At 37.5% G+C, this 13,216-nt stretch overlaps 1 pseudogene; it reads right to left on the bottom strand.

The window, feature by feature from the left end:
• Positions 1 to 10,273: 10,273 nt before the first annotated feature.
• LOC110542011 (actin-related protein 6-like) lies at positions 10,274 to 11,415 on the bottom strand (annotated as a pseudogene).
• Positions 11,416 to 13,216: the final 1,801 nt, after the last annotated feature.

The following is a 13,216-nucleotide window of genomic DNA, read 5'->3' as shown; positions in this document are numbered from 1 at the left end:
ACATCCTTATTGGTGAGGGTTTTAAACTCACAGTCATTTATTTCTAATTGGACGAAGTACATTTGAAGTCATTCCTAACTGCCATGTGGTTGCTGTCTACTCCACTGCCTACTACAGTTTTAGAAGAAGAGATAAATATTATTATTCAATATACTATGTTATATATACACATAAAAAATAATACTGCTACATTCTGAGGATCCTGCCTGCATCAAGCTATACCTATGCATTTCTGCAAACAGTAGTTTTCTCTTTCTCCTCATAACTGTCACTACTGCCCTCTCGTGGAACTTCCGGGTGCATGCACAAAATTGTGCCTTCTAAGTGAAGTTTATTTACCACTGTACACTTATATATCATATTGCATATGACTGACATGCTTTGTGGGAAGGGATCTGTGCACTGAACAAAGCCTTACGTACTCCAAATCTGCCAATCAGAACAGAGAACTACGTGCCCTAAACCCCTGAGTAACCAAACCTTCTTTTTCTTAGAAAAAGAATCTTCAAAATAAAAAGCTCGTCCCTTGAGTACCCTCATTCATGTGTCCCGCTGTCATTCCTGATTGTGTTTCTTTCTGATTTATACCTTCACTTTGCTTTTGAATAATACTTTCTTGTTGCTGTGTGTGCGTTTATTTCATCTCCTTGAACATGATGCCAAGAACGTGGAAACACTGGCAACTTAGATGGCAACTACTGATAACATTCTCACAGCTTTTTCACGTTTTCAAAGTGACACTTCTTTAGTTTGTTAAGATCATAATAGTACAAAAGTTATTAACCCTTTTACCCTCTCTTTTCTGTAAAATGTTAATATAGTGATGACTATAAATACCTTAGAATTTATTTTCTTCAGCTACTATTTCCAATAAATATTTTTTTGCTCAATCAAACATGATATTCGCACTTGTGGGGTATACACTAATTTCCCTCATGTAGAACTTACTTCTGGTTTTCCATATGTGCAGTTATTGATCAGCATATTCTTCATGAGACAGAGTCTTGCCATGTGGCTGTGGCTGGAATCAATGCGGAATGGACTTCACTGAACTACATAACTCTATAACTCTCTCTCTCTGTATATATATATATATATATATATATATATATATATATGTTTTATATATATATATATATGTTATTTTACTGTATTTGAACAATGTGGACATAGCAAAGTGTCTTCCTTCAATTATAAATAATATTGACAAATGGAAACAGAGCTATGGAGAGGTCTATAGGACTGGGTGGGCTCACACAGGAGGCAGCTGGCTGAAGTGAAAAGAAAAGTATTCTGTGTGATAGAAGGAACTGGCTAAGCTGTCACTAGCCAATGACAAAATGACTGGCTTCCATGCTCAATCCCCTCCTGCAAATCCAATATCTGTAGGTGGGGTTGAAAGATATTTCTCATATGTGTAAAACTGATATTTTACTTAATGTCTTGAATCTCTGATAAATATAAGGCCTCAGAGAAGAAACTTACAGACCCAAGTTTTGCACTCTCTCTCATTTAACATCATTTGACCAACAGACTATACTTTAAAAGATTTTACTGACAGTGAGATGCTTATATGGATAGGGGGTTTCTTCGGCAAGCCTGATGACCTGCGTTCGCTTCTCAGAGACTCATATGGTGGCAGGAGAGGACTGACCTCCTCAGATGGTCCTCTGACCTCTACAGGTGCTCAGTGGTACATGCCGGTAACTGCATACATACATACATGCACACACAAATAATGAATAAATAATTGTAAAAATATTCAAGGCAAGCCTTAATGAGCATTTTATAGCATTTAACTTAAAAATGAGTGTGGTTTTAAAAACACATGAAACATATGAACCATTAAACATTAGCATTAAGCAGTTTATGTTCAGATTGTAATTTATAGAATTGATGTCCATTTGTTGTTGAGTTCAGAAACTTCTCACTGTAACAAACTCTTTGTCAGCTCATGTCTCCTCTCCCTCTTCAAGGAAAAGACAAGGTAAGACTAAAGCGCTGGCCATACTTAAACATCCTTGTAAGTATCTGCTACTATAAATGAATTACCAAAGCTAATTATTAGGAAAACTGTTAACAGCACGCTCTCCTGACTCCGAAATTGGACAATTACAGTTGTATCACAATTATTTCACTACCAGAAGTTTTAAACTTATTGTAAGTAATGATAGGATATTGCTCATTACTGGATATCTGCATATGTTCACATAAAGAAGTGACTTTCTGGAATTAGACAGGCATTCGCTACACTAGGAGAATGAGCTCCTTCACACCGATCAAAGTGCAGTAATTGCAATTACATAGCATTAAAAAAAAATCTCCTTACCCAAAGTTTCCCAGAAAAAGAAATGTTGAAATTGTTTTGCAGATACATTCTTTCAATCATCTCTATTATGATATTTCCTTAGCCTTGAGGGAGCGGTCTTACAAATGTCTTGCTCAGGCCCGAAAATGCAGTCACCATTTATTCTCAGTCCTTCAGTAACCATGGTTTTCTTCACATACTAGAAATAGGTCTTGCCCCCTCTTTCAAATGATCACACAATCCGAAGTGTTTCAGCAAGAGAAAATGTTTTACTTCTGCCGAAAGGGGTGTAGAGATGCCAAATCAGCCAGGGGTTCCCATTTGGGCTTTAATTTCTGACTCAAGTATTCCTGTCACATTTTTATCCCTAACTGATCAACCCCACTTTACATTCATATGTGATTTCTCGTGTTAAGTGGAATAGTGGACAAACAGAATGCAATTTAGTGAAACCTGGAGCACATATTTTGATTTCAGGAAGCGCTAACCCTAGTGGAATTTAAATTTCTGCCAAACCTCTGCTTTACAAACATCTTTTCTTTCTTTCTTTTTTTTTTGCAGACTGTAAAAATAACTATTTTTTAAAAATACACTTTCATTCTATTTAAAATGTTGCTTAAAAAGACCGCATTTCATAGAAAAGCCACGTTCATTTCCTGCTGTTCATTGTAATGAGAAGCTTCTGAATTCAAAACTGAGGAAATGATTTAATTATGACTATTGACATAAGTATTAAGAAGGTAGTTTTAGAGCCATGTAAATTTAGCAGCACAAGAGTCTTTATCCTATACCCAAGGACCAAGTCACATGCTTCGGGTGGGGTTTATAGTCTTGGCCAAGGTTTATAGGATTGGCTTGAATTCCTTCTTGAACTTGTCACTGAAGTATAATTTTTTATAATAATTAAAAACCTAGGCTCAATGCTTATAAATTTCTATTCAACAATTCAGGAGTTGAAGGGCTGACAGCATAACAGGTAATGTTTCAAAATTCAGTTAATTTAAAAGAAGTGCAGCTTCTAGACCAAGCCAAGGAGTTAGAAAGAGAGAGAAACACGCTCCGTGGCTGGTTTGTTCAAATGCTGTCTTAGCACAGGCTTGAGACCTCTTCTGGAGGTTGCTCAGTTCCTCACCTGAACAGCTGATAAAGTTACCCTTTTCCCTTGTCAGGCCCCCAGCCTTGATTCCACAGGCACAAGCCACCATGTCCTGGGGAAGATGTCTGGTAGCAAAAGAACATCTCTGCACCCCAGAGCCTGAGCTATCACTCACTAGACAGTTGAGTTGGAGCTAGCATAACTGAGGGAACTCTACTACACATGTCATCTATGAGCACCTGTAATCTCCGTTTACTATCATGTTGCTCCAAGTCACAATACCATATGTGAAGCAGCCTTTCCTTACAACCTCGCTTCTGTCTATCCCCTCCACATCAGTGTGGCTCATGTGTTCCACAGCAAATAAGCAAAACCAAAACAACCAAATAAACACAACCAGCACACACTTTGGCATTTACCTGCACAGGAAAGCAACTAAAGTGTTTGAAACCTGGATTAATTGCATGTAGCTGTACTACCATAAGTGTTGTTTACAATGACTGCTTTAGGTAGTACTGCTCTGTCCCTATATAAAATGCATCATATTGGCCCTAGGTGCACACTTAGTAGGTGATCATACTTAATCTAGATTTTTATCATCTAAAGTTTATGCTCATTCAAGTTTATATTCATATAAATTATGTATTTTTTTAAAAAGACAACATAACGACACACACAGAACCAAGTTAATGAGTGATTGCAAAATATAAATTCATGAAAACATTTTTAAAAACTGAGGCATGACTAATGAATTAAGCATCTCATTATTCACACAAAGAATAAAGTAAAACATAAACCTTAGTGAAATATTTTTGCAGACTATGAATACTCAGTCAAAATACTGTACATTAATATAAATTGCTCTTAGTAAGAGCTCTGAAATATTAGAAATATAAATCTTAATCAAAAGACATATCATTCTTACTTAGAAATGAATATCTCAGGTGAATGATTTATGTCTCTTTCTACATCAGCAACTATCTTAGCATTCATAGCAAAACTATATATTGCCTTGCCAAAAGCTATGAGAGAGAAGAGAAGACAAAGTGGCTATATACTAATGCTTTTGTTTTTTTCTCTTCTATTGCTCAATCTAAGAATGTGGTGATTATTCATGTAAATATAGAATTACAAAATGGCAAATTGACAAAAAAATAAGACAAAATACCTTAAAATATGTACCAGCAGGATACGGCATTAATTTGAGGGAAGGGTAGATTGTCATGATGTTGTGACTTTTAGAAAGCTGAAGTAATAGAAGATTGCTTAAAAGCAACTGGGTACAGAGAAGGTGGTGTGTGAGGAGAATGCTTGGAAAGAGCATGGAAAGACACAAGTAAGTTGTCATAAGAATGCAGCATAATGGTGTTCTGAAGATAACTTTTTGAATAATGGAGTGGGAAGGGCCAGAGACAGTGAGGAGACTTAAAATACTGTTGTGTTCATTCATTAGATAAGGCAGTAGCTTGGACAAGGGGATTACAATCATCCTTGATAGACATACTCATGAAAACCTAAGCATTGCACTGACAATTCTAGCGAAGGCTGCTTTTAGTTTCTAGATGTCATAATAAGGTGACCACTGGTAACAGTCAATGGACAATTAATTATTTTTCTCTAATGACAAAATAAAACATATTATCTTGCTAAAAGCTGCAGTTGCCACCTAAATACTTCTAATATTTGGTTGTCTTTTTTTATTTTTTGAGATAGGCCAAACCAGCCTTCCTTCAAACTTACTATCTGTTTGCTTTGGTGTCTTAACTACTGGAATTGTAGGTGTGTGTCATTCTCCATAGCTTACTATAATCTTTGTTGTACAGTCATGAATAAATATTAGACTTCAACATCTATCTTTCAAGCATCTGTAGAATAATTTATTTTTTTCTGAGGTAATTAATAGACTAGTTCAAAAGGCATCATTTTTATTGTGTTAAGGATTATAGTTAATGTAAAAAATAAAAAAGAAAAAAAAATTTAAAACTGGATGTTTTACTCTGTTGAAAATTCTTGCTATTGGTTTTGGTTTTGACATTCAAAAGCAATTTTTATGCATTTCAGTTTCACTAATTGTGCCATGCTGTATTTAGCTTAAAAATTGTTGTCTTGTATCCACAATATACTAGCAACTTTAAAAGCTGTCGCTTTTGTTTACCAGGCAAAAATGAGATGGAGAAGTGTTAGGGTTAGTCTACTATATGGAGATAGAGAGCAAGTCTCCATAGAAACCCTCACAGCATGTTTCCTATTCGTTAGAAGTAGGTGCCACATAGCCACCCCAGCTGCACAGGAAGACTGGGAATATGGTTTAAGGGGAACAGAATGCACACACAAGGGAGGAGGCACTGATATTACAGATACCTGACACACGTACATTCTTAGGATGGCAGAAATCTTCTATCAAAGTGGAGTGGGAGGAATTCTAAGACTGGGAAAGCCTTACATGGAAATGCAGGTGGTGGGGAGTTAGGAAGGGGAAGACCAGCTCAGGATAAAAAGAAAAGCAACACAGAAATATGCCAATTTATAAGGTAACTAAAATATTTAATTAACTCATGAATGGAGGTGCTTCATGTGAATGGCTAATTCAGCTTCAGAGTCCACAGGCCTCTAAGCAAAATCCCATGGCTAGACGACAGATATTCTTTTGTAAGTTGCTGGAGAGGGAGTCCTTAGAGGTTCACAAAGAATAGATTTTATCACCAGTATGAAGGTAAATAAAACATTAACCTGTTAGACAATATGTTCTCACTGCAATAGGGCAAAAGCGGCAATATTTGCTTTGGAGAGAACCAACAACTTTCTGAATAGATTTGAGACACTCTCTATGGGAAGAAATGCTAGTTCAATATTGTGAGCCTGGGCAAAACTTACTGGGTAAGACCAAGACAACCGATGCCCTTTCTCTCCAATAAACTGGATAGCACCTTATAACACAATTAACACTGGCAGAGTGCAGGTAACCTTATGAAAGAAGGGGAAGATAGAAAGATCTGGAGGGGATAGGAGCTCCAAAAGTAGACCAACAAAGCCAAAAGACTGGGCCTTAGGGGCCCTACAGGCACTGATACCCCAACAAAGGACCATGCATGGACAGGACATAAAATCCTTGCTCAGGTGTAACCCATAGACTCAGTCTCCAAGAGGATCCCTAGTAATGGAAACGGGGGCTGTCTCTGACCTGAACTCAGTGGCAGGCTCTCTGATCACCTCCCCCTTGCCTTTCCAGGCCACAGAGGAAGACAATGCAGTCAGTTCTGATGAAACCTGGTTGGCTAGGGTAAGATAGAAGGGGAGGAGCGCTTCCCCTATTGGTGGACTAGGGGAGGGTCATAGGGGGAGAAGAGGGCAGGAGGGGGGATTGGGAGGAGACAAGTGAGGGGGCTACAGTGGGATCCAAAGTAAATAAATTGTAACAAATAATAATAATTAATAAAAATGCAAAAGATATATTTAAAAAAGAAATATTCTGGGTACTGTGGCTAGTGCCTATAGTCCCAGCATTATTGAGAGAGAATATAACAACAAGACTGGCCTGGACTACACAGTGAATATAGTGAGCTACAGAGTAGTATGAGTCAGAGGAAGACCATGTCTCAATCAACAACAACTATAATGGCTATTTACTAAAAAACAAAAACCTCCTAACTAATCTAAATTACAGAAGCATATGTAATTCTTATTCTGGATGTGGTTAGTACATTTAGTTCACATGTTTAATAATGTGAAAAGGATTTTATTGTCTTTCTTACTTGACTTTTCACAATATTACAGGCAATTTTACAAAACTGATGCAAAATAGATAACAGACCTCTTCTATTAATATTTTAATTATTGCCATTATTTTACAAGCACAAGTTACAAGCACGTTGTAATTCTAAGAGAAACATCAAAGGTGGGAAAAGGCATAACAATGAAGCCATTTCCAAGTTATTTTGCTTGTAATGATGGCAGTTAGAGAGGTCAACCAACTTCTCTGCCAGAGCTGTTCCATTAGCTGGCATGCTGCCCATCTCAGAACACTTCACTTTGGTGATGTGTGTGTTTGAAACAGAGGATAAGTGCAAACCTCTTTCAATATCCTGAACCGGTAATCCTGTCAGTACTGTCAAGGGTATATTTGGGGGAAATATTGTTATTGAAGTAATAAAAGCAGCTTTACTTACTAATTTCCAGTGAAAAGTAGTATAAAAAGGTGATTTGTGTACCCTGTCAAGGTATTTAGGATGTTGACTCATGCGGTCCGTTGTGGTATATCATCCTAGTATTCATTTTCCACGTGACAATAACCTACATTCAATTTATGGATTATGAATAACTGTGGAGCCTCATATCAAGTTGTTAAATGAAAATATTGCTGGAGCTCTCTGTTCTGGCTTGATGGCCTAAATGGACCCTATCAGTACAGACAAGGTCAAAGTGGAGTTATAATAAAGTATAAACTCTTACAAAGGAAAACATTTCACTGGGGCTAGCTTACAGGTTCAAAGGTTTAGTCCAATATCATCACAGCAGAATGCAGGCAGACACGGTGCTGGAGAAGGAGCTCAGGGTTCTACATCTTGATCTTCAGGCTGTGTTCTACACAGGGTAGAGCAAAAGCATATATTACCTCGCCCTACACTGATACACTTCCTCCAACAAGGCCACTCCTACAACAGGGCCACACCTCCTAATAAGGCCACTCTCCATGAGCCAAGCATTCTAACAGATGAGTCTATGGAAGCCATTGCTATTCAAACCACTACACTCCCCGCCCCCAGCCAGACCCTGACAAAGACTAATCTGATAGACCCAAGGTTAAGCAGAATTTTTCTAGTTTTCTGAAGTTCGATCGCCCAGCCTTCCCTTATGATAAAATTTACTTGTTCTTTTTCCTAAATTAATACACAACTTAAGTATGCTTTGGGTACTACATGATGTTCCTATATATTGTATAATATTCAAAGCAAAGCCATTACCCCCAAACTACCAACTCAAAATTTGTCCTTTTTCTTTCCTTTTTTAGCCTTTCTTGACATGAAATGAGTCTCCTTTGCTTGGTTCATCTCAATACTAATTCTGCTTCCAGCTTGATGTGTGGCCAAAGAACTAAGGGTAATTAAGTCTTTAAAGTGCAACTTTGCCCTTTAACAAACCCAAAGACTTCTATTTAAACTTACCATAAATGTTAATAAACTTGAGGTAACTATTAATAAAATGCAAAATAGTAAATAAAAATGTATTTCTAGCATATGTCAGCCTTCATTAAATATTTTGCATATAGATGGCTCCGTGGTTAAGAGCACTGTCTGTCCTTCCAAAGGTCCTGAGTTCAATTCCCAGCATGGTGGCTCATAACTATCTATAATGAGATCTGGTGCCCTCTTCTGCTGTGTAGGTATACATGCAGGCAGAGTACTGTACAAATAATAAAAAAAATAAATCTTTAAAAATTTTTATACATTACAGACTAAAATCTCATAGAGTATGAAAATAGTTTACTCTTGATACATATGTTCTATTCTATACAATCTGACTTAGAGAAAAAGACTTTAAGTAAATGAGATTACAAATATTGTTGGGTATGGTGACAGGAAGCTTAATTTCCAGCCACCGAAGGCACTGAAGTGACAGGGCAGCCAGAGCCTGTCAAAAGCAGCCCAGACAAGTGGGCCCCTGGATAGGAGGCCTTGACAACATCTGGTCTTCGGCTCAGAAGTAACTGGAATTAACATGCTTATTCTAACTTGACCTTCTACTGTGCTCATAGTATTTTGGCATAGATCATTTCAAAGTTTACAATTATTTTTTTGAAGTTTAAATGTAAGAGCAACAGACTTAGTATATTCATTTGAAATAAACTAGGAAACTAAAATGTCAGAGAACTTATTTGCAGGCAGAGAATTTCAACTCTGAATCAGGATTGATTATTGAGTGAGGGATTGCCATACTAAGGATTGAGCACATACTGAATGAAACCATCATGGCTGTACTGGCTAGTGTTATGTCGGCTTGACACAAGTTAAAGCCATAGGAGAGGAGGGAGCCTCCAGAAGATCTGACTGGAAGGCATTGTCTTAATTAGTGATTGACTGGGACGGGCTTTGCCCACTGTGGGTAGTTCCATACCCGGGCTTGTGGTCCTGGGTTCTATAAGAATGCAGGCAGATCAAAGCCATGAGGAACAAGCCAGTAAGTACTAACCCTCCATGGCCTCTGCATTGGCTCCTGACTCCAGGATTGTGCCCTATTTGTGTTCCTGTCCTGACTTCCTTTGATGATGGACAGTGATATGGACCTTCAAGTGAAATAAAGCCCTTCTTCCCCAACTTGCTTTTGGTCATGGTGTTTCATGGCAGAATAATAATTCCAACGAAAGATAAGCCTTCTCTTTTGAAATTCATAAAAAAGAATTTATAGAATATTTTTTAATATCGGTCTTTCCAACTTTATTTGTGTACAAATAAGAATAACAAACTTTAAATAAAATACTTCTAAGAGAGCAGACTCAGGCTGTAGACTTTAGCCAAGCACAGCCAAAATTATACCAAGTATCTTCTAAGGAAAACCTTTACTGGTAGGATATTTAAATTAGTTTTCAACTACAAAGAATTAAACATTTACTCTTTCACTCTCTCATGGAAAATAATCTATTATCAGAAACAGTATAAGTATTGTCATAGTAGTCTAACTACTAAATGAAATGCAGGCTGAATTACAGTTTACAGTAATAGCCTACCAAAGAAGCCTGAGAACATCAAGCATGACTCAAAATACTTATGTAAGTTCAAGACTTTATGGTTAGATTAAAGGTAGCACAGTCCTTAAACTCCTTTAAAAGGAACTTTGAAATTAAACTTTCCAAGACTTTCCTTCAGAAATATTTCTTAAATATCAAATGTGTCTTTCCAGACACTATGTTCATTTTCTTCATAATCTTCTCTTGTAATAACCATATCTTCATAGTAGTCGTTTTCAGATATCAACTTTCCACCTTCCCAGGAGTAAGTAAAAGCATTTTACACCTTCCCAGGAGTAAGGAAACAGGCTTGCAGGCAACTTGATAGAAACGTCATGATTTACTGGCATCAAACACCTGACTTCTTAAGTAAATACGATCTCTGAATCCTGGGAAAAGCACATTTCCTCCATTCAAAACAATGTGCTTAAAAAATATGTTCCTGTATTTCTTCACGTAGGCTTTGAATCGAATACACTGTGGCTCCTGGGATCCCCATCTCCTGAATGCTGGTGCCAGAGGGATTGAAGAGTATTTCTGGAATGGCAAATCTCTCGCTGGTGAGGGGAAGAAACTGTTCCCCAGACTCATACTTTCCACTCAGCACCATCTCTTCTCTTGGCTTACAAAAGCCCTTTTTAATTGTACTGACGACAGGCAAAGCATAGTCAATCATAACTGTATTGTCTTCTTTTAACTTGGAAACACACTTGCCTCTGTGGAAATCCCGAGACACATGGCATACGTCTTCTTTCACTTGATTAACCACGTGAGTTTCATTCATAATATGAAGCCGCCTGAGGGTATGATCTCTTTGGTTCGTTAAGAGTTTTCCACCCACAGTTATCTGAATAATCACTTCTTTTTTTCTTTTTGCTTCTACAGTACTGTGTGTGTGAAGGAACAGCCACTATCAACAAAGATGCAGCATAATTCAGAAGGATTATCTCAGAAATACCTGTGTGTGCTAAGAGCACCAGCATTTACTCTTAATACTGCTTGGAACTGATAGTCTTCAAATAGAATGTCATTTATTGATTCTGAAATTGAAGTTAAGCTAAAATATGATTCTGTTATAATAATATTACTATCTAAAAAAAAAAAAACAAACCAACATTATACATTGCTTTCCCAAAAAAGATAATCCCAAACTTGTTGCTGGACATCCCAATTTACCAAGGAGCCCTTTTGAAATGGAAGGATGTAAGAGAGCCCTGAAGGATCTTTTAGTTTTTCAATCTGATTAGTGGGAAATGTTTTAAGATGCGCTGTTTTTTATCTTAACTGACAATGGAGAATAAAAAAAAAAAAAAATTGTCAATGGCTGTAACTGATTTCGGCATTGTAGGTTCCTTTATCCAGCAGTGAGATAATTTCATTGTAACCCACCATGCTGAAATAGTTGCTTTTCCCACCTCTCTTAGATCTCCTCCACTCCAAATGTTTTTAAACTTTATTTTTAGATTCAGGATTTGTACACGGTCTTGAGATAAAATTTAAGACAGTAAACTTTCAAAACCTAAATATAAAAAGGAACCTGAGATTTGCTGTTCCTTATAAACCAATGACTGGCCACTTATCTATCTGAATAAGATAGATTTGTCTTGTGTTTACTGTCACAATATTATTGTTTTTGCGTGTGTGCCCATTTTACAGCTAGTCAAACGTCATGGCCACCTGGTATTCAGAGCAGTCACCATATCTCCTCTAGACCCAAAAGACTGATTCCATTTGTAATTTTTAAGGCATTTCTAAACTATTTCCTTTCCTAAGCATTGTTTGAGTGATTTTTTTTCTATTTTATAAGATTTATTTGTGTATGTTTGTGTGTGTGTGTTTGTGTATGTGTATACAGGTGACTGAAAAGGTCAGAAGAGAGCATTCGCTGAGCTGGCCTGGAGTTATAAGTGGCTGTGACCCACCAGACATGGGTACTAGGAACAGAAATCAAGTCCTTAGGGAGAGCAGCAAGTGCTCTTAATCTCTGAGCCCTCTCTCCACCCTCCCTCCTTTGTTTTTAAAATAAGTTTTAAAATTACTTCACTTCACAGATACTAAGTTTTACTGAGGTGTTGTTTTAAAACTAAATCCAGTACAGTTTAATCTTCATGTGGCCCTCTAGTCAGCTGAGTGGGTACTGTCTATGACATAGGCTTTGCTGCCTGCTTTTGATCACTTTGCCCTAGCTGGGCTGCCTTGCCTGGCCTTAGTGGATGAGGAGGAGCTTAGTCCTGATGCAACATGTTGTTCTGGGGTGGGTTGGTGGAGGGGGCTCCCTTTTTCCGAGGACAAGGGGAAGAGGGATATAGTGAAGAAGGGACTATAGTGGAGGGAGGGACTAGAAAGAGAGGAGGGAGCTACAATCTGAATGTAAAGTAAATATATAAACTAAAAATAAAAAACAAAAAGAATTTTAAAAAAATCACAGATGTTCAATTTTCCCAGTGAAGATTAAGGAGCAAGAGGTTGGGGTAAGACTTTTACCTTGGAGAGGCCTTGAAAACACCCAGGAGACCTTCCTTCTCAGCTGAAATAGCAGAAGGAAAAAAATAAACAAAATAAACAAAAAACATTTCCTACTCGGCTCACATCCCAGAAGGAAAACTCTCTTTTCCTTCTCCATGCTCTCTTAAATGTCCCTCAACTCAATGACCCTCCTTCCTGTGTTTACTTATGTTCACTCCCTGTCAGCTCGGTGCTAGCTCCACCTCTTGACATAGAGATAAATTTATCTAATCCTATTTACAGAAAGCTCTTGGATAAAAGGTGTGTGCTGAGACTCAGCCTCACCAAAATTACCTGTTCACTATATAGAGAAAGCTCTTGGGTTAAAGGCCTGTGTTAGGGCTGGGCTATACCACAACAGGAAACTGGTTTTTCCAGTTCACTATCTCTGGTTTCACAATGTGATCAAGTATCCTGCAACACTGAGGAGACATGGTCACTTGTATAACTTAGTGACATATACAGCAAGTCAAGCCTACTGCATGGCACATTCCCAATAGTGACTTTGTTTATTAATGCATATTTCTAATAAATATAATTTTGAAAGAGGAAAGAAACATGCAGTGATTTTTTTTAATGCAAGAGT

The sequence above is a fragment of the Meriones unguiculatus genome, chromosome 21 (genome assembly GCF_030254825.1).
Source record: "Meriones unguiculatus strain TT.TT164.6M chromosome 21, Bangor_MerUng_6.1, whole genome shotgun sequence".
In the NCBI taxonomy this organism is placed as follows: Eukaryota; Metazoa; Chordata; class Mammalia; order Rodentia; family Muridae; genus Meriones; species Meriones unguiculatus.
Note: the sequence above shows the minus strand (reverse complement) of the source record. Positions and strands in the feature narration are given on the sequence as shown.